Here is a 21725-nt window from a genome sequence, read left to right as displayed (position 1 = left end):
GTGTTTCAGGGGGGATGGTTCAGAGGAATGCACAGTGCATGAGTGGGAGGAGACCATGTTAGTGTACATGCAGAAGAAGGGCTATGGTGGGCAGGAGAGGTCAGATGAAGTTTTGGGTAAGCTATCAGGGCGGGCACGTGACTTGGTAAGAGTAAGCCTACGCAGTAACCCAGTTGACTTAAGCCAGGGCCCTAGACCAGTTTTTGACATTCTGAAGCATCACTTTAGTGACATAATCAACTCTGACATGCCCCTAGCTGATGTTTATTCTACGTTGCCAATGGAAGGGGAGACTCCATTTGATTACTGGATAAGACTGAACAGGGCCATAGAGGTGGCAGAGGACTGTTTGAAGAGGTAGAACAAGGAGCTAGACAATCCATCACGTGTTCTGACTGTCATGTTCATCAAGCAATGTCCGAACCCAGAGCTGTCATTGATATTCATGCGCAAACAATTGCATGAGTGGACGGCTGCGGAGGTCCATGGCAGGCTGGAGGAGTACCAGAAGAAGTGCAAGGCTCCACGTCCCTTGCGGCTGGCCCCACTGGTCACCACACTGACGCAGGAAGTAAGTAGGCCAGTGTCGGCTGTTGCAAACTGCCCGGACCCCTTGCAGCAGCCGGCAAATGGCTCATCCGAGGCATTGGATCGTGTGATGGGCATGCTTGAACGGGTCTTGGAGCAGAGGCCACAGCAACCTGTAGGCGGCTATGATAACCGTTTCCAAAGAAGGGCCCGGAGAAGGGAGAACCCGTCTTTGCAATGCAAAGTATGTGGGGATGCGAATCACAGCACAATGGATCATTGTTATTCTAACCACCTATGCTTCCTCTGTTATGCAGCTGGGCACACACGTCAAGAATGTCCTCGCACTTCATGGGTAACTCCCGTCGCTCCATCAAACAGCAACACGACACAGCAGGCAGGACAACTAGCTGGCCCGCACAGGGTGGGGGGAAGTGCTGGGCCTTGTGAGGTGCCCCAATCAGATAGTGGTGTAGATTTAGAGTCAATATATTCAAGTGTTTGTGATGAAGTCAAGTCGAACGAAAAAGTCATTATGCAAAATACACAGAGAGTGCTCCACAACGATGAACTCTTCTATACTAGTGTGTTACTGGGGGATGTTATAGAGGTGAGAGCTATGATTGACAGCGGTTCAATGGCATGCACATTAAGCTCAACAGTGGTGCCACGCCTTGAGAAAGCAGGTGTGCTCAAGACTGGCTCCCTCAGTCCGACTGAAGTGGTGTTGGTTGGCTGCGGGGGGTTGAAGACCAAGCCTGTAGGTATGTGTGAATTAAATCTGTCTGTGTATGGCAGCAGTATCTCTGTCCCTGTTCTAGCAGTGGATGGCCAACGTGATGAGCTATCCTAGGCAGCAACGTGATAAAACACCTCATCAGGGAGCTGAAGACGACTGGTGTCTTCTGGGAGAATATGTCATCAACTGAACACAGTGGAGATGACAAACTGTTCCGTCTGCTGGCTAATGTAGAGAGATGGAAAGGGACCGAAGTGCCAGAAAGAGTGGGCACAGTAAGGCTGAAGCGGGCGGTCACATCGGAGCCTATGCAGGAACTTTTAGTCTGGAGCCGGCTGTGTACGCGTCAAAATGTATGCGCGGGCAGTGCTGTCGTTATTGAGCATACGAGGGCACACTCAAACCAAAAAACATTCTAGTGGGGAGAACAGTAGTGACATTGTGGAGCAATGGCTGGGTCCCTGTCAAAGTTATCAATCCCTCACCAAAGCCAGTAACAGTGAGACGCAATACCAAGATAGCGGATGTTTTTCCTTGCATGGCATTAGAGGACTTTGACACTGACTATATAGATGGGCACACTGTTGAACCGGTCCCCCTGGTGCAGCAGGTACACAAAATGGATGACAATCCAGACTTTGACAATGGTAGTGGAGATAGCTTGACCGTTGACAGTGCCATCAAACCGCACAGAGTGACAAGTGAGGTGTTGCACGAGTTAGGGCTAGGTGACATTGACATTGAGTCCACTCAGTTGTCGCAACAGTGTAAGGCCAGGCTAGTTCAGCTTAGACTCGTAGCGGGCTATATCTTCTCCCGGCACAAACTAGATTGCGGGAAGGCTACTGGATATGTCCATCGCATCAGACTCAGTGACACTAAGCCTTTTAGGCTACCTTACCATAGGCTCTACCCTAACCATTATGACAAGCTCAGGCAGGCCTTGGATGAGATGGAAGAGTGAGAGATAATCAGGAAATCCAGCAGTGAGTATGCCTCCCCGCTCGTGCTGGTCTGGAAGAAGTCTGGTGATCTGAGACTGTGTACAGACTTCCGATGGCTCAATGCTCACACCGTAAAGGATGCTCACCCTCTACCTCACCAAACTGATGCTCTGGCGGCCCTGGGTGGCAATGCCTTCTTCTCTACAATGGATTTGACCTCAGGCTACTACAATGTGGAGGTGCATGAAGACGACAAGAAGTTTACAGCCTTCACTTTGCCTTTTGGGTTATATGAATATAACCGTCTTCCACAAGGACTATGCAACAGCCCAGCTACATTCATGAGGATGATGTTGAGCATTTTTGGGGATCAACATTTTTCTAGCCTTCTATGCTACCTGGACGATGTGCTGGTTTTTGCCCCGACTGAAGAACTTGGATTGCAACGCTTGGAGTCAGTTTTTGAGCATCTCAAAGCCCATAATCTGAAATTGTCTCCAAAGAAATGCCATTTCATGAAGAGGTCAGTGCGGTTCTTGGGGCATGTCATCAGTGAAGGAGGTGTGGCCACAGACCCAGAAAAAGTGAAGGCTATTGCAGGGATGACAGAGAAGGATCTCATGGAGGATAACACGGACGTGCCCTCCCAGGGGAAGATTCGGTCCTTTCTCGAAATGATAGTCTATTACCAGCAGTTCATTGAGGGGTGCTCCACCATCGCTAAGCCGCTGCATGGGCTGACAACTGGGACGAAGGCACCACGCCACGGGAAAGGCAAGAGGAATAGAGGAATACATAGGAAACTCACAGCAGCAGACTGGACTGGTGATTGCAAACAGGCCTTTAGTCAGTTGAAACAAGCTCTCCTCGATCAGGTCATGCTAGCCCACCCTGATTTTAGTAGACCTTTCTTGCTGTCTGTAGACGCATCTAGTAATGGATTAGGTGCTGTCCTCTCCCAGGTGCCAGAGGATGGGTCTGCAGCCAGACCCGTAGCATTCGCTAGCAAATCACTTACTTATGCACAGCCAAAGTATCCTACCCATACCGTAGGTTAGAGTTTTTTGCTTTACGCTGGGCCGTCTTTGAGAAGTTTAGTCATTGGTTAAGGGGCAAGCCTTTTACTGTATGGACAGACAACAACCCATTAACGTAAGCCCACTGCTAACACAGTTGTCTTCATGCTACAGATTTTGCCATCGACAACCATCGATACCGTTAAGCCCTGCACAACTAACGTGCTATTTCCTATTCAACAACAGGTATTTACACATGTTATATTTTGCATTGTATTTTTGAAATTTTGTTCGCCCCAGTAAGAAAATGTGATGCAAAGGTTGTCTTCATGCTACAGATTTTGCCATCGACAGCCATCAATACCATTAAGCCCTGCACAACTAACGTGCTGTTTCCTATTTAACAACAGCAACAGAAATAAATGATGCTCAACTGGGACCACTGGCTGATGTGATTTATCTGGACAAAACACAACGCAAGGAGAGTACGATTTACATCTGTTACATTAAGCCTTAGCCCCAGCCATCTCTTTAAGGATTCAGGTGAGGCAATGTGCTAAACAGCAAGTACGGCTGTGTACTAAACAACCAAAGATTAAGACTAAAGGCTGGTTTACACTACGTCAATCGGCATACAGTTGTTAGTCATTATTACTGGAAAATAAACCCAAACAATCATTATTTACAAGTTATTGGCGAGCTAATTACAGAAAATGTCTTATGGTTGTGAGTGTAAAAGCAGGGCAGTCTACCTGAGAATTTTAGAACTTGGACACTGTCTCGTTGGCCTAATGTTTTATCCTAATTTGACTTTGGTGCAGGTCATCTTGTTTTTCACATTACAATCTTTGGTAACCACACACTATATCAAATAAAATCAGAGTTTGTCATGTAGCTAACTAGCTTGCTAAACAATGAACCCTAAATAATCCCAACTCATAACGTTACTACCCTGCATGAATCTACAGGAGGCAGCTAAACACTAACCAACTATGTTCAATATTAGATAGTTAACATTAAGCTATAACTAGTAATGTAAATGATCTGAGATATGAATAATATTACTAGACAGATCATACATGTTAGCTAGCTAGCAGTACGCTTTAACTTGCAATGAGAACGACTGACAAAAATAGAAATTATAATATCTGAAAATGTAGCTAGCGATACTCTTTTCTTCATCTCCATAGCTATCATAGTCTGCATTCCACTGATTTCAAAACTCGGTCCCACAGAAAGTGTTGAGCCAGCTTTAAAAAAAATCTGCATTAGAAAGGATTACCTACACATACGGAGCAACTCATTATAGACAGAAGCGTGCTACATGGCAGACCAATCCGAACTCATCTCTCGCAGACCAATCCGAACTCATCTCTCGGCATGTCCAGCCCATCCATCATCTCAGCCAATCATGGCTAGAGGAAAGGTTCCTGTCTTTTTCCGTGGCTAAAACAACTAGGCTCGTAATTTAACAATTGTATTCACATTTACAGATGGCATACAAGTTTGTTATTAAGGCACAAGAATGTTCATGTTCCAGTTTTTTTTTCAAATGCCTCTCCTGTGACGGAGTGACATGCAACATATGCCTAGTTTCATGAAATGAGTCACATATGTTGATGTTGGGGTGGTGTGGATGAATATGAAGCTCAAAAATTGCTAAAAATGTTATTTAATATTCACAACATCCTATTGCACAAACCCTTTTATGCCTCAGGACATTTCATAGAATAAAGAAAATAAAGTACAAACGCAAAAACATTTCTTCCAAAACCAAGGAAACAAAGCTCTCCAGAGTAACACAGAGATAATGCAAGGATAGATGAAGAAAGGTAGGCATATTTCTCCATCTAGATCGTTATGGAGTATGAATCATTACTGCTTTAAAGCTCAGGTGAAACGGAGGGTAGAGGATAACAGTCTGTTTAGTGCCACAAATAAAGGGTTAAATGCATGTAAAAATAAAATTCTTGGTCTTTCTTATACCTCTTTGGAACAAACTTCCTTTAGATTTTTTGGGGGGGACTATCTGTTCCATGTATTGAATCTGTTATCCATATACAGTATACTTCAATACATTTTTTCGACTGGTACCAGGGACCGTCAGATTTTATTTATTTTTATTTAACTAGGCAAGTCAGTTAAGAACAAATTCTTATTTACAATGACGGCCTAGGAACAGTGGGTTAACTGCCTTGTTCAGGGGCAGAACGACAGATTTTTACCTTGTAAGCTTGGGGATTCGATCTAGCAACCTTTCGGTTACTGGCCCAACGCTCTAATCACTAGGCTACCTGCCACCCCACAAGATGAGTCTTGTGAGGCCTGTGGGCATCCTAAAGCAAAACAACTGACATGTACGTGTTCGTGAGAGTCTCACCTTTACACTGTTCAAACACCACAGACAGAAGTTGGCAGATCGGCTGTACCGACTTCAGACAAGTCCCAATACATTTGTGGGGGTCGTAGAGCAAAACGGAGAACCCCATCCTGTAGAGTAGGACAATCCGTTCGGGTGCTACAGATGATTTTGTGAGAATTTTTGGATGTCTCTTGGTCTGACAAACACTGCTCTGTGTGTTACATAGGCGGATGCACTGGTACATCCAATGCAAAAAAACTGTTCTCTATCTTAAACTGATGGATTTTTATGGGGATGTTTTTATTATGCCAATTCAATTTCCACGGGGCGTAGACATCGACCTTAGGGGGTTAAGAGTTTGAAATTATATACTATGCATGCCAAATGTATCCATGTATGTAACACAGTATAATCAAATCAGATGGTTTTACAGTATAACAATTGTATCACAATATTTTCCATTAGAATACATAAACACACATTTGAAAAAGTGCCGCAGAACAAATGTTAAAGGTCACAGCTAATATATTAGCCATGGGAGAAGTCAGAGGTGTCGATTACTGTTGGCTACTTACAGCTGAAGTTCTGGAAGGATAAGCCACAGTAGGAGGCAGGGAAAAGGGTGCCATTTGGGACGCAGGCCTGTATAAGATCAATAAGATGCTTAATAACATTAAATAATTAAGTTCATATAGGGCGTAGGCCGAAGTCATGGTTAGAAGCAGAGGTGTAGTGTAGACAACTGTATGACGTGGAGGTGCAAGTTACTAGGCCCCTATTTATGAAGAAATTTCAATTTATAATAATGCCATATACCATTGTTTTTTTTTTGTTTCTTTCCAGGTTTCCATTTTTTTCAGGTTTCTCGCTTTCCAATTTATTTTCTTGAAAAAACAAATAACAAAATTGGATGTACACAACAATGCTTAAACCATACCAGGAGACCACATTTGAGGTCTGGGAAAAAATGGCACGTAAAAATGTTTTGGTGTAGTCACCTTTTAATGAAAATGTGCACCAGTAAGAGACTGTTCTTTGGTTAGAGATGTTCATGTAACGCTCATGTGATTGCAGAGTTTTCTAAACAAATAACCACTGAATTAATGCAAACAATCATGATATCCTTCTACCAGTACCGGGCTACTTTTTAGTTAAGATTTAATTGAGAAGGTTTTGGGGAAAGCCAATCCATCTCTACCAGAATGTTATCATCAGAATCATTGCTAACAGCTACACAAAGCATAGATATACGCACGCGCACCACACACACACAGAGAGGGGCATTCCTGTGCAATTTCAGAAAGCTGTTGGAAAACACAAATCACTGATGAATTTTGTTCATGTCTTATAATTAACTTGGGCAAATTAATGAATTTTCTAATAAGTTCAATACATTTACAGTTGAAGTCGGAAGTTTACATACACTTAGGTTGGAGTCATTAAAACTAATTTTTCAACCACTCCACAAATTTCTTGTTAACAAACTATAGTTTTGGCAAGTCGGTTAGGACATCTGCTTTATGCATGACAAGTAATTTTTCCAACAATTGTTTACAGACAGATTAGTTCTCTGTATCACAATTCCAGTGGGTCAGAAGTTTACACACACTAAGTTTACTTTAAACAGCTTGGCAAATTCCAGAAAATGATGTCATGGCTGTAGAAGAATCTGATATTCTACTTGACATAATTTGAGTCAATTGGAGGTGTATCTGTGGATGTATTTCAAGGCTTACCTTCAAACTCAGTGCCTCTTTGCTTGACATCATGGGAAAATCTAAAGAAATCAGCCAACACCTCAGAAAAATAATTGTAGACCTCCACAAGTCTGGTTCATCCTTTGGGAGCAATTTCCAAATGCCTGAAGGTACCACATTCATCTGTACAAACAGTACGCAAGTATAAACACCATGGGACCATGCAGCCGTCATACTGCTCAGGAAGGAGACGCGTTCTGTCTCCTAGAGATGAACGTACTTTGGTGCGAAAAGTGCGAATCAATCCCAGAACAACAGCAAAGGACCTTGTGAAGATGCTGGAGGAAACAAAAGTATCTATATCCACAGTAAAACGAGTCCAATATCGACAACCTGAAAGGCCGCTCAGCAAGGAAGAAGCCACTGCTCCATAAAAAAAAACAGACTACGATTTGCAACTGCACATGGGGACAAAGATCATACTTTTCAGAGAAATGTCCTCTGGTCTGATGAAACAAAAATATAACTATTTGGCCATAATGACCATCATTATGTTTGGAGGAAAAAGGGGGATGCTTGCTAGCCGAAGAACACCATCCCAACTGTGAAGCACGGGGGTGGCAGCATCATGTTGTGGGGGTGCTTTGCTGCAGGAGGGACTGGTGCACTTCACAAAATAGATGGCATCATGAGGTAGGAAAATTATGTGGATATATTGAAGCAACATCTCAAGACATCAGTCAGGAAGTTAAAGCGTGGTCGCAAATGGGTCTTCCAAATGGACAATGACCCCAAGCATACTTCCAAATTTGTGGCAAAATGGCTTAAGGACAACAAAGTCAAGGTATTGGAGTGGCCATCACAAAGCCCTGACCTCAATCCTATAGAAAATATGTGGACAGAACTGAAAAAGCATGTGCAAGCAAGGAGGCCTACAAACCTGACTTGACCAGCTCTGTCAGGAGGAATGGGCCAAAATTCACCCAACTTATTGTGGGAAGCTTGTGGAAGGCTACCCGAAATGTTTGATCCAAGTTAAACAATTTAAAGGCAATGCTACCAAATACTAATTGAGTGTATGTGAACTTTTGACCCACTGGGAATGTGATGAAAGAAATAAAAGCTGAAATAAATCATTCTCTCTATTATTCTGACATTTCACATTCTTAAAATAAAGTGGTGATCCTAACTGAGCTAAGACAGGGAATTTTTACTAGGATTAAATGTCAGGAATTGTAAAAAACTTAATTTAAATGTATTTGGCTAAGGTGTATGTAAATTTCTGACTTCAACTGTGTGTATACACACACACATATATACACACACTGAACAAAAATATGAATTCAACTTCCAACATTTTAAAAGATTTAACTGAGTTTGCCACGGCAGCAGCTACCCTTCCTGGGGTCCAGCAAAATTAATGCAGCTTATACCATTTTAAAAACATTACAATACATTCACAGATTTCACAACACACCGTGTGCCCTCATTCCCCTACTCCACCACTTATCTACAGTACAAAATCCATGTCGACGTGTGTATATGTTATCGTTTTTATATCCATGTGTCTGTGCCTACGTTTGTGTTGCTTCACAGTCCCCGTTATACCATAAGGTGTATTTTTTAAATACATTTTTACTGCTTGCATCAGTAACTTCATGTGGAATAGAGTTCCATGTAGTCATGGCTCTATGTAGTACTGTGCGCCTCCCATAGTCTGTTCTTGACTTGGGGAGTTATCGTTCATAGACAGAAATCAGTCAAATGAAATAAATAAATTAGGCCCTAATCTATTGATTTCACATGACTAGGCAGGGGCACAACCATTGGTGGGCATAGACCCACCCACTTGGGAGGCAGGTCCACCCACTGAGAAGACATGCCCAGCCAATCAGAATGATATTTTCCCCACAAAAAGGCTTTATTACAGACAAATTATTTTCAGCACCCCCCACCCCCCTCAAACGATCCTACAGGTGAAGAAGCCGGATGTGAATATCCTGGGCTGGCGTGGTTACACACGGCCTGAGGTTGTAAGGCCGGTTGGATGTACTGCCAAATTCTCTAAAATGGCGTTGGTGGCGGCTTATGGTAGAGAAATTAACATTAAATTCTCTGGCAACAGCTTTGGTGGACATTAATGCAATCAGCATGCCAATTAAACACTCCCTCAAAACTTGAAACATCTGTGGCATTGTGTTGTGTGACAAAATTGCACATTTTAGAGTAGCTTTTTATTGTCCCCAGCACAAGCTGCACCTGTGTGATGATCATGCTGTTTAATCAGCTTCTTGATATGCCACACCTGTCAGGTGGATGGATTACCTTGGCAAAGGAGAAATGCTTACTAGCAGGGATGTAAACAAATTTGTGCTCAAAATTCAAGAGAAATAAGCTTTGTGCATATGGAACATTTCTGGGATCTTTTATTTCAGCTCATGAAAAATGGGACCAACACTTTACATGTATTTTGTTCAGTTCAATACATTTTGGAATATTGTTGAATTCCGTTTTAATGTCTGGATTCCGTGATTCCATCCTCATTCTCTGCAAAGCGGATTTTATTGGGTCTTAGGTTATTTACAGCTGAAGTTGAGGACCCAGCAGCCGTTCAGGAGACCCAGGAGAGAGAACAGGGTGGTGGGCATCGGCCCGTCTGGTACCACCACATGGGTGACTGGAGGAATGGGAGAAAACTGGATTTCATTGAAGAGCTACCATTCACAATATGTTCCAATGAATAGAAATTGACAGTTGAATAAAAGTTTAATAGAATACTCCAGAACATTATTTAAATAAAAAGCTTGGTAGTGTCGTGCAATGCCTTTGTTGTGAGTGATTGCAACACAGACGTGGGTATAATCAGCCCCATTCACAACAGGCTTAGATAATGTGACTTTCTTCTAATAAAAAATGTAAGACATTCTTATTGCCTCTTCAGTCAACAAGGCTCTGTGGCTGACAATCTGCAAAATGACCTTAATTGTATCTCTGGGCTAAACTCTATGGTTTACATGCTGTGGAGCTTTGCTCTGCCTTCACTTTAAATAATAGGAGACACTCAGACACTAAAGTCTTTACTACCCAAAGCCCTAAAGACAGACTTTGAGACACAGAGAGACACTTCCATTTTCCGTTCATTTGAATACTGTAGTCTAATGTTCATCACAACAGAAGTCACAAACAGCTTATGAGAAATGACTTCAATTACTTTACAGGCATTCAGCCATGTTCCCTGTTCTAACTGCCATTACCAGAGAGCTGACAAACTGCCTTCTCTGTTGCTCTCTACTACTAGGATTTGCAAATCTCCAAGAAACATATAAGGGACATCTGTATCATCATGTACCTGTATGAGAAACGATTTTGCAACTATTCCTTTCACACTACTAAAACTGTCTTTGATTTCCGGTAGTATCTAAGCACTATGGTTAGACTATCTTTGGTTGTGATGAGATCATCCCAGATACAGTTTAGGTAACAAATGTGCTCTAGCAGGTTGAAGTGGACAGGTAAGTTACCTGAGCAAGAGAAGACATCAGCCCTCTTTCCTCCCAGGGGGATTCCCAGTTTGGCCAGCTGGTCACCCCATCACTAGCCTGAAACACAATAGACTGTAGACAGACCAACTCAAATATTACATCGATTTTTTGGGGGGGGAACCTTAATTTATACAGGCCCATTGATATTTTTCAGAGACCAGTTAAAACACTATCCACAATACCACAACTCATTTAGACTCCTTTGTTCATAGTTGTATTGTACATTGGGGAAAAGTACATTTAGTAAATTGTTAATGTAACATTGATTTTATCTGAGAACAGTGTTGGGCTGATGGCCATACCTTACTGAGGTTGGGTGGAGGACTGAGAGGGGAGTTGGGGTCCTTCAGAGGCTGACTGAAGGATTGCCTGAGTTCACAGCATAGTCCACAGGACGAAGACCAAACATATTCCTGTTAGACAGAGATAGACAGTTTGTCAGACTTAAACCAGACAAACCATACAAAATACTGTATCCTGACACTAATCAATGGTTATACTTATATCTCGTGACATACCCTTTGCCATCTAGTAGCTGGCCTGCATGAAATACAGATTTTCTTCTGATGTGGAGATTAGGGTTACACAGGCATGGATCATGGTAACATGAACTCGCTCATTGGTGACAATATGATACAAGAACACACGGGCTATGCGAATCCAGTGTGCAGCAACGCAGCGTAGAGACACTGAAGACAATGTGAAACAGCACGTTCCTGAAGGAGGGGAAGAAGGAGGGATGAGGAAAAGGAGGAGAAGAGAGGGGAGAAGCAGAACAGGTTGGTGCCTAAAGATTAGGCGTCAGCAAAGATAACACCTGGGGGACAATTAATAGGTCCACTGGTCCATAAAATATTTCATTTGGATTCAAAACCCCCCATACACACTGATAGATACACACAAACTCTCACACACATATATATACACAGATAGGCACACACCTACAAACACACAACGCCCGCACACACAAACAAACACACATACACACACTGAAAGGAAGTGCATCGTTTTGGTTTATGGAACAGCACACCAACGAAGTAGCTAAATAAAAGTTAAAGGCATGGAAAGTGTTTTGGGCAGCTGTTGTGTGTCTCCAATGCCTCGATCAGACCGACATTCACCTTTTGCTACTATTTCTGTCAAGGTTACTCATACAAGTGAATTAAATCCAACCTACGCACCACACAGAACACATTGCAAACGCAGCGTTCCATTGGAAATGAATGTACTTCTGGTGTACCACAATACAATAACGCTGTTGGTCTGATCGAGGCATTAGGGGTGTGGGTAACCACTGAAACCAAGCCTTCCATATTGATGAGGGAAAATGTATTAATTGATCAATTCAGAGTTGCACACATACTGTACACAGTGCAAATAGTTCTGTCCTAAAATTTGCTCAAACTTCCCCCATTTACATATGACAAATCCTGCTATAAATGAACAGGCCAAATGTTTTATACGTAAGTAGATACCCCATTGAAATTCTATTTTATTGATCCTGATGCATACATAATGTGTGAGGATCCAAGCCAAGCCATTGACAGACAGAAGAGGCACCAGAAACACCAGATGCATGAATGTGTCCAGCTCTATGTGCAGCTGGGGAAGCAAGGCGAACAGCTGTGAACACTCCAAAACACCTTGTCTGGGAGTGCCGGGAGAGGAGCATGTCATCTGTAGCCTCAGATATCGTCTGTCTATAATCATAATTTGGTGGGTGCTTTAATTTGTCCTATTTCACACATGTAGAAGTGTGTATAAATCTGTGAATTTGATGTAATATTTTTGTTGCATATCCAAACTATTTCTGAGTCTAGAGAGACTATGTCATCTGTATTGACAGAGAAGACATGTGCCTCCATCCGTGACAAACACACACTTTCCAAGTAATCTAAATCCACAAACAACGAAGACAGTCTGTCCAATGTTGCAGATGCAGAGCTGGGTTGAGGCAGGCACTATCAAGATGGACGATCTCAAAGTGGACATGGCCACAGAGAAATCTTCTTCCCCTCACTGTGCAGCTCTGTGTGGCAATCAATCCAGTAGGAATGGCACTGGTTCTCTGTCTCCAACCCAGCCTTCAGGGAAATAATTTCTGACTTAGAGAGCCAGGGGGTATGTGTGTGTGTGTTATCGCGCAGCAGCATGTGTGCATCCCTGCGTTTGTGTGGAGGCTAGATTAATTGATAGTGTGTGACGGGCAAGGGTTGCATTTGTCTTGTGGCATCATGACAGATTGTCTGGGAACCGGTCTCTTTTGCCTTGCAGACAACTAGCAGGCAGGTAGGATAAACCTGAGTAAATCTGCTGTCGCTAACCTCCGTCGCCAAGGCCCCGGGCGCCAACCACTACAGCACATCAATGTGATGAGTGGGGAAAAGAGAAGGAAGGAGAGAGAAAGGAAATATGGGGGGAGATGGAGGGGGAAAATATATTGTAGAAGGGATAGAAGGAGGAGAGAGAAGAGAGGGGGGAATGGTAAAAGGAAGGAAGGAAGGAAGGAAGGAAGGAAGGAAGGAAGGAAGGAAGGAAGGAAGGAAGGAAGGAAGGAAGGAAGGAAGGAAGGAAGGAAGGAAAAAGAGAAGCAGGACGGGAGGAGGCAGAAAAAGAGAAAAAGAAAGCAATTGCTCCTCCAGCTCTCCATTAATGACTGTCCTGTCTCAACACACACACCAAAATGCATCAGCTGCGCTCCATTGGTCTGTACATTATGAGGTCATAACACTTCACCATCCAACAACCAATGAGTGTCACCTACTGTGTGATTGTAGTTATCCATCTAGTGCACATCATGCTACAAGAAAAATTATCACTACCTCAGTCTCTTTTCATGCTGACTTCAGGTGAATGATTTTAGATTAAGTCAGCATGAAAAGAGACAGGTATTTTTTCTTGGTATTGCAGGTAGCCTAGCAGTTAGAGCGTTGGGCCAGTAACCGAAAGGTTGCTGGTTCGAATCCCCGAGCTGACTAGGTAAAACATATGTTGATGTGCCCTTGAGCAAGGCACATTACCCTAATTGCTCCTTTAAGGGGCTCTGGATAAGAGCGTCTGTTAAATGACTTGAATGAAAAATTACATAGGACCTCTACGCCTGTGAGGGTAAACAAAGAATTTCTGTGCAAAAGAATGGACAAATAAACATCTTCTCTATTCTATCCATACTCACAAAACGCTCTGTGAAGCCCCGTGTTGACAGCGTCAAGTAGAGGAGAGTCGTTCTCATTGCCTGGTGTGTTCAACAGCACCCCTCTCCTAACCAACGCCTCCACTACACACTGGTGGCCCAGGTTATACGCTTCATGCTGAAACACAGGAGCGTTATTACATACCATATACAGTACCAGTCAAAAGTTTGGCGACACCTACTCATTCAAGGGTTTTCCTTTATTTGTACTATTTTCTACATTGTTGAATAATAGTCAAGACATCAAAACCATGAAACAACACATGGAATCATGTAGTAACCAAAAAAGTGTTAAACAAATCAAAATATATTTTATATTTGAGATTCTTCAAGTAGCCAGCTTTTGCCTTGATGACAGCTTTGCACACTCTTGGCATTCTCTCAACCAGCTTCATGAGGTAGTCACCTGGAATGCATTTCAATTAACAGGTGCACCTTGTTAAAAGTTAATTTGTAAGGAATTTCTTTCATCTTAATGAGTTTGAGCCAATCAGTTGTTTTGTGACAAGGTATAGGTGGTATACAGAAGATAGCCCTATTTGGTAAAAGATCAAGTCCATATTATGGCAAGAACAGCTCAAATAAGTAAAGAGAAATAGTTCATCATTACTTTAAGACATGAAGGTTAGTCAATCTGGAAAATTTCAAGAACTTTTAAAGTTTCTACAAGTGCAGTCAGAAAAACCATCAAGTGCTATGATGAAACTGGCTCTCATGAGGACCGCCTGTAACATGGGTCGTATAATGGGGACCAAGGCGCAGCGTGTAAAGTGCTCATATTTCCTTTTAATGATAACACTTAAACAAAATGACAAAAACGACAGCCAACAGTTCCGTCAGGTACATAGACAAAACGGAAAACAACTACCCACAAACTCAGTAAGAAAAACCCCTACTTAAATATGATCTCCAATCAGAGGCAACGAGGACCAGCTGCCTCCAATTGGAGATCAACCCAAAAAACAACATAGAAATAGAAAACCTAGAACACAAACATAGAAATAGAAAAACACAAAACACCCCGTCACACCCTACTATAGAAAATGACATCTTACTAGGGTCAGGACGTGACAGTACCCCCCCAAAGGTGCAGACTCCGAATGCAACAAACCAACCAAAAAAAACAAAACAAAAGGGAGGGTAGGGAGGGTGATAATTGTCTACGGCGGCTCAAATGCAGTCCACATAACCTCCAGCATAGGAGGCGGCTCCGGTTCGGGGCGTACTCCCCGCTCCACCCGCTGATCCTTCTGCTTTATTACCACCTGACCGTGGATCGTCGTCGAAGGAACCGGACTGTAGATCATTGCTGGAGGTTCCGGGCTGCGGACTGCCGCTGAAGACTCCGGGCTGACTGGGGAGCATCGCTGGAGGCTCAGGACTGACTGGGGAGCGTCGCTGGAGGCTCCGGACTGAAGAACGTCGCGTCGCCGGAGGCTCCGGACAGAAGAGCGTCGCCGGAGGCTCCGGACGGAAGAGCATCGCCGGAGGCTCCGGACTGGGAGGCGTCATCATAGGTTCCGGACTAATGACCGTTGCTGCTGGCTCCATGCCATGGATCATCTCTACAGGTTCCGCGCCAAGGATCATCACTGGAGGCTTCTTACCATGGATTATCTCTACAGGTGCCGGGCCATGGATTATTCCTACAGGCTTCGTGCCATGGTTTATCCCTACAGGCTCCGGACCATTTATAATCCCTCCAGGCTTTTTGCCAAGGATTATTTCTTCCGGTTCCAGGCCATGGATTACCTCTTCAGGCTTCGTGCCATGGAATATCCCTACAGGCTCCGGGCCATAGATCATCACTAGAGGCTTAGTGCCATAGATCATCTCTACAGGCGTCGGACCATCGATTATCACTGGAGGCTTTGTACGTGGAGCAGGAACCGGTCTCACCGGACTGGGGAGACGCACTGAGGACCGAGTGCTCAAAGCAGGCACCGGCCATACTGGGTTATGGATGCACACTGGAGGGAGAGTGCGAAGAACAGGCACAGGACGTACTGGATTCTGGAGGCGCATTGGAGGGAGAGCACGAGGAGCAGGCACAGGACGTACTGTGCTATGGAGGCGCACTGGAGAGAGAGTGCGAGAGGCAGGCACATGCTCACCACAAAAAGCACGGGGAGTTGACTCAGGCCTCACCCCTGGCCCAGCCAAACTACCCGTGTGCCCCCCACCCAAAAATGTTTGAGGGCTGCCTCTCGTTCTTCCCAGGTAGGCTCCGGTATCTCTCGATTACCTGGCCCCAGGTCCAATTTCTCCTCTCCGTCCACTCACTATGTAACCAGTTGTCCATTTCAGCCCGGGCACGCTGCTTGATCCAATCATGGTGGGTAGTTCTGTAACATGGGTCGTATAAAGGGGTCCAAGACGCAGCGTGTAAAGTGCTCATATTTCCTTTTAATGTTAACACTTAAACAAAATAACAAAAACGACAGCCAAAAGTTCCGTCAGGTACATAGACAAAACGGAAAACTACCCACAAAAACCCAGGAAGAAAAACCCCTACTTAAATATGATCTCCAATCAGAGGCAATGAGGACCAGCTGCCTCCAATTGGAGATAAACCCCAAAAAACAACATAGAAATAGAAAACCTAGAACACAAACATAGAAAACATAGAAAAACACAAAACACCCCCTGTCACGCCCTGACCTCTACTATAGAAAATGACATCTTACTAGGGTCGGGACGTGACACCGCCACAGGAAAGGAAGACCCAGAGTTACCTCTGCTGCAGTGGATAAGTTCATTAGAGTTAGCAGTCTCAGAAATTGCAGCACAAATAAATGCTTCACAGAGTTCAAGTAACAGACACATCTCAATATCAACTTGGGACAAGAAACACGAGCAATGGATATTAGACTGGTGGCAATCACATGCCTTTGTGAGACGCAGTGTAGGTAAACGGATGATCTCCGCATGTGTGGTTCCTACCGTGAAGCATGGAGGAGGTGATGTGAGGGGGTGCTATGCTGGTGACACGGTCTGTGATTTATTTAGAATTCAAGGCACACTTATCCAGCATGGCTACCACAGCATGCCATCCCATTTGGGTTGCGCTTAGTGGGACTATCATTTGTTTTTCAACAGGACAATGACCCAACACACCTCCATGGTGTGTAAGGGCTATTCAACCAAGGAGAGTGATGGAGTGCTGCATCACATGACCTGGACTCCACAATCACCCGACCTCAACCCAATTGAGATGGTTTGGGATGAGTTGGACCGCAGAGTGAAGGAAAAGCAGGCAACAAGTGCTCAGCATATGTGGGAACTCCTTCAAGACTGTTGGAAAATCATTCCAGGTGAAGCTGGTTGAGAGAATGCCAAGAGTGTGCAAAGCTGTCATCGAGGCAAAGGGTGGCTACTTTGAAGAATCTAAAATATATCTTGATTTGTTAACACTTTTTTTTTATATTACATGATTCCATGTGTTATTTCATAGATGTGATGTCTTCACTATTATTTGACAATGTAGAAAATAGTAAAACTAAGAAAAACCCTTGAATGAGTAGGCGTGTCCAAACTTTTGACTGGTACTGGACATTTAAGCAATAAGGCCTGAGGGGGTGTTGTAATATGGCCTATATACCGCGGCTAAGGGCTGTTTTATTTTGCACGACACAACGTGGAGTGCCTGGATACAGCCCTTGGCCGTGGTATATAGGCTATATACTGTTCCACTAACCCCCCCGAGGTGTCTTATTGCTTTTATAAACCGGTTGCCAACACAGCAAGGCAAGGAACAACACATCTAAATTTAACATTTTGCTTTAATAAATTCATAAATACATTCCGCCAGAAAAAGTAGTCCGGACAAAAGTTGTGTTGCTAGACTGGTTGCTGTGAAACATAACCACAGGTTAGCTAGCAAACTTACATTACATTGATGTAAAAACCGTGTCTCTACATATTTTAAATCAGTCCGTTTTAAGAAAACGTTCTCCCTCCTTCCCCTTCGCCCAAAATTAAGTTGAACATCAAACCACACTTTGTTCACCAAACCCTCAGGTGTTTCAGTGTCCAGAGCCTTGGATTGTTTGATGAGCTGCATGTCGTGTTCAAAATTCAGTTATGGCTGCGTGGTGGGCAGTTGTCGCGCCCCTCTTTCCTCAACTTTTTAATTACATCTTCAAACACATTGTTGCTCGTTGTGAATTCGGTGTCCTTCTGTATATTCCATGCCAAACTGAGAGGGGGCGGGTCGTTGACATGTCGGTTCAAACCAGCTCTGAGTGACTCCTTCGCCAGTCATGTTTCTCACTGAACCATAACAGTCCTGTAGAATGACGTTCAGCTGTTTTTGTTGTATTCCCCAACTCAATGAATCCCTACTTCTGCACACCAATCAATGAAGCAGGAAAGTGCAACTTTGTTTGTTTCACTGTGTTATTTTAGTTTCGATTTCTCTCAAGTTCATCTAAACGCTTATTTTCTACATCGGCATGTAGAACTATTGTTGATGTAGCCATTTTATCGAGGTGAAAAGCCGCAATGCTATCAAGGTAAAAAGGCTAAACATCATAGTCATGGCATACACTCTCACATACATACGGCTAAATCCTGTTTTAGCCAATCAGCAGCCAGTATCCAAACTACCAGGTTTATAAACGTCAGTATAGGGCAACTACATACTTCAGTAATTGCATAATTTCTATTACAAACTGTATATTATATTGGTTTGGGCTTCTTGCTGTCAATTTCCAGTCTACAAATGATTTGTAATTATGTTCCAGCCCCCCAACCATCTGCTCAAGAACAAAATGGGCACGCAGCTAAATCTAGTGGATGATCCCTGCTGCATCATATTACTATGTAATAACTACATCACTAGCACTGATAACATTACAAATAAATACATTTCACTTGAATATTTATGGTAGATATTCAGTGAGTTCGTTAAAAAGACAATCATAGATTAGAAATATGCTTAAGTATAACAGCTCTTGTATGCAGCAGGACAAAGTTAAAGACTGGCATGCTATAACAACATCGTTGTATTTTGCTGTCTAGACAGGAAGACTGAGGGAGATGAGGCTTCACTCACCAGTAGGGTCCATCCAGCGTTGTCTTTCAGGTTGGGGTCAGCCCCCTGGTCTAGGAGCTCCTTCACTGTCTCCACATCTCCCTGTGGGGTGGACAGATGGATGAGACAAGCCACAGGTTTAGGGTCAGTTTTTAAGAGACATGTGAACATGCCATCCAAACACATTGGCTGATCCAAACTTATTCTACACAGGCATCATGGGCCCTGCAGCTGTTATCAAATCAGGTTCTCAGGTACAGAGTCAGTTATTAGAGACATGAGAACATGCCCTTCACACAACCAGCATCTTCGTGTGCCCTATATAGGGAATAGGGTGCAATTTGGGACATAGTCAGAAATGAGATGAGAGACATATTCCCCCAGGTTTTATGTTTGTCACACCCTGATCTGTTTCACCGGTCTTGTGTTTGTCTCCACCCCCCACCAGGTGTCTCCCATTTGTCCTCATTATCTCATGTGTATTTATACCTGCGTTTTCTGTTTGTCTGTTCATGTTGTCCTACCTGTGTGTTTCCTGTGCTCTAGTTTTTGTTTTTCCTAGTCTTCCCAGTTCTGACCTTTCTGCCTGTCCTGCCCCTGCCTGCCATCCTGTACCTGCCTGACTCTGATTTGGATTACGACTCTTTGTCTGCCGTCCTGTACCTGCCTGACTGATTTGGATTACGACTCTTTGCCTGCCCTTTGTACTGTAATAAACTCTGAGACTCGTACGCTCTAATTCAAACTATAACAGCTCAGGCTAAGACCCAGATGCTGACACAGGAGGTGGATAGTACGAGTCTCAGAGTTTATTATAGTACAAGGGGCAGGCAAAAGGTAACTCAATGTAGACAGAGTCGTAATCCAAATCAGAGTCAGGCAGGTACGGGACGGCAGGCAGGGTCAGAACTAGAGCACAGGGAACACGCTGGTAGGACTTGACGGGACAAGATGAACTGGAAACAGACAAACAGAAAACGTAGGTATAAACACACAGGAGATAATGAAGACAAATGGGAGACACCTGGTGGGGGGTGGGAGGGGGGGGGTGGAGACAAGCACAAGACAGATGAAACAGATCAGGGTGTGACAATACTACTCTTGTATTTTTTTGTAGTCTAAGGTTTTCTGAGTGCCTTTTGAATCTGGCTTAAATCTGACTTTCTAAATCTCTCCTGGTTGTACTGTGGTTCTCTCATTGCCCATAGTACTACTCTTAGCTGATCAGACAAGCATTCCCTTCCTTTCTCAGCCCTGGGAGAATAGTGGGGAGCTTAACATAAGCCCTGTAAACACGGCTGTAATCCCTGCCTGGATCCTCCACAAGGTAATCAATGTTCCAACGCTGTGAATGGTTGAGAATAGCACCAGGTCGGGGATCAGCTGCTGCTGTGTAGAGCACATGTTGACATGTCTCTAGTAACTGACTCTTGGCCTGTAACCCTGATTGATAATAGCAGCAGGTCTGGGATCAGCTGCTGTGTTTGGAGGGCATGTTCACCTGTCTCTAATAACTGAACCTGGGAATGATTGATAAAAGCAGCAGGTCTGGGATCAGCCTGAGATCAACTGCTGCGTTTGGAGGGTATTTTGCCATCTCTCTTAAGAACTGACCCAGACCCTGTGAAAAATGTCCTGTTAATCTCACCTTTATAGCAGCCAGGTGCAGGGGTGTCTATCCCTTGTGGTTTCTTTTCACAACAGCTGGGCTGCTCTGTGAGACTCTCCCTGGAGATGTCTTCCCCAGGGGGGCCGGGGAACAAGGGCTGCTGCCCCTCTGGTGCTCTCCTCCTCTGGATCTCCTGGTGCTGGTGGTGGTCCTTCTGTCTGGGGCTGTCAACATGGTAGGCAGAGCTGGGAGTGGGACCCTCTCCCGTCTGACATCTACCCTGGCCGGGAGACGCCTTGTTTTTTGGGGGGTACTCTGTGAAAGGTTTTTCTCTTCTGCACAGGATCGTTTGGGAGTGTGCTTGGATGAGAGAATAGAACTGGCTTTGTAGTAGATTTCTCATTTTGTTTGAGGTGTTTAGCAGAGAGCTTATCTAGCTGAGAGGGGCTGGTGTATGACCTGCTCTCCTTCCTCTCTGACATTTCCTTCTCCACCAAAGCCCCACTGCCGGTTGATAGCCTCCAACCTCTGCATCTTGATCTTCTGCTTGGTTTTTGTACGTGTCGTTGGTTTCTGCCAGGCTGCAGGCTTCCTGACACCACCATTTCTTGGCTTAGTTGCCACCTTCTTCTTCTCATCGTTAGTCGCTCTCTGAGGAAAGGAGGAGCCCGAGTCTTGGGAGGAGTTGAAGTTAAAAACAGACAGGTCTTTGAACTTGGACTCCGGTATCGTGTCGGGAGGTCTTGGGGCAGCTTTCCCACTCCCGTCTCACGGTCTGATGGTTGTGGTACCTCCACAGGCTTCTCTACCCGACAATGCACCTTACGGCTGCGTGGACTGAACTAGATTTTCAAGTTCTTGTGCTTTAACACAGTTCTCTGACTGTGCTTGTAGTTCAATGGGAAGGGCATCTGAAATGAGTGAAGAAAACAAAAGGGCTGAAAAACACACAAACTACTCTCACCTAAGCAAGTCAAAGTACATTAGACTATTGCATTACCAATAACCTCATCCCCAGCCTATTGCGCACAGCACATATAAGCCTGGGATTTCAACAATT

General features: G+C 44.0%; 1 long non-coding RNA gene across 3 annotated transcripts; it reads right to left on the bottom strand.

Moving 5' to 3' along the window:
• Nucleotides 1-9686: 9686 nt before the first annotated feature.
• LOC115160974 (uncharacterized) lies at nt 9687-20694 on the bottom strand. 3 transcript variants are annotated; one of them, XR_003869158.1, is made up of 7 exons: nt 20671-20694; nt 19078-19158; nt 14004-14139; nt 11347-11544; nt 11131-11241; nt 10808-10900; nt 9687-9963 (listed from the first exon to the last, which is right to left on the bottom strand). It is a non-coding gene; the product is annotated as an uncharacterized LOC115160974 (long non-coding RNA). The 3 variants fall into 3 exon arrangements; XR_003869156.1 differs by lacking the exon at nt 11347-11544; XR_003869159.1 differs by lacking the exons at nt 11347-11544; nt 19078-19158; nt 20671-20694 and adding an exon at nt 17911-18391.
• Nucleotides 20695-21725: the final 1031 nt, after the last annotated feature.

Source organism: Salmo trutta, chromosome 24 (assembly GCF_901001165.1).
Source record: "Salmo trutta chromosome 24, fSalTru1.1, whole genome shotgun sequence".
NCBI classification, from domain to species: domain Eukaryota; kingdom Metazoa; phylum Chordata; class Actinopteri; order Salmoniformes; family Salmonidae; genus Salmo; species Salmo trutta.
The sequence above is the reverse complement of the archived record's forward strand: the minus strand, read 5'-3'. Positions and strand labels throughout refer to the sequence as shown.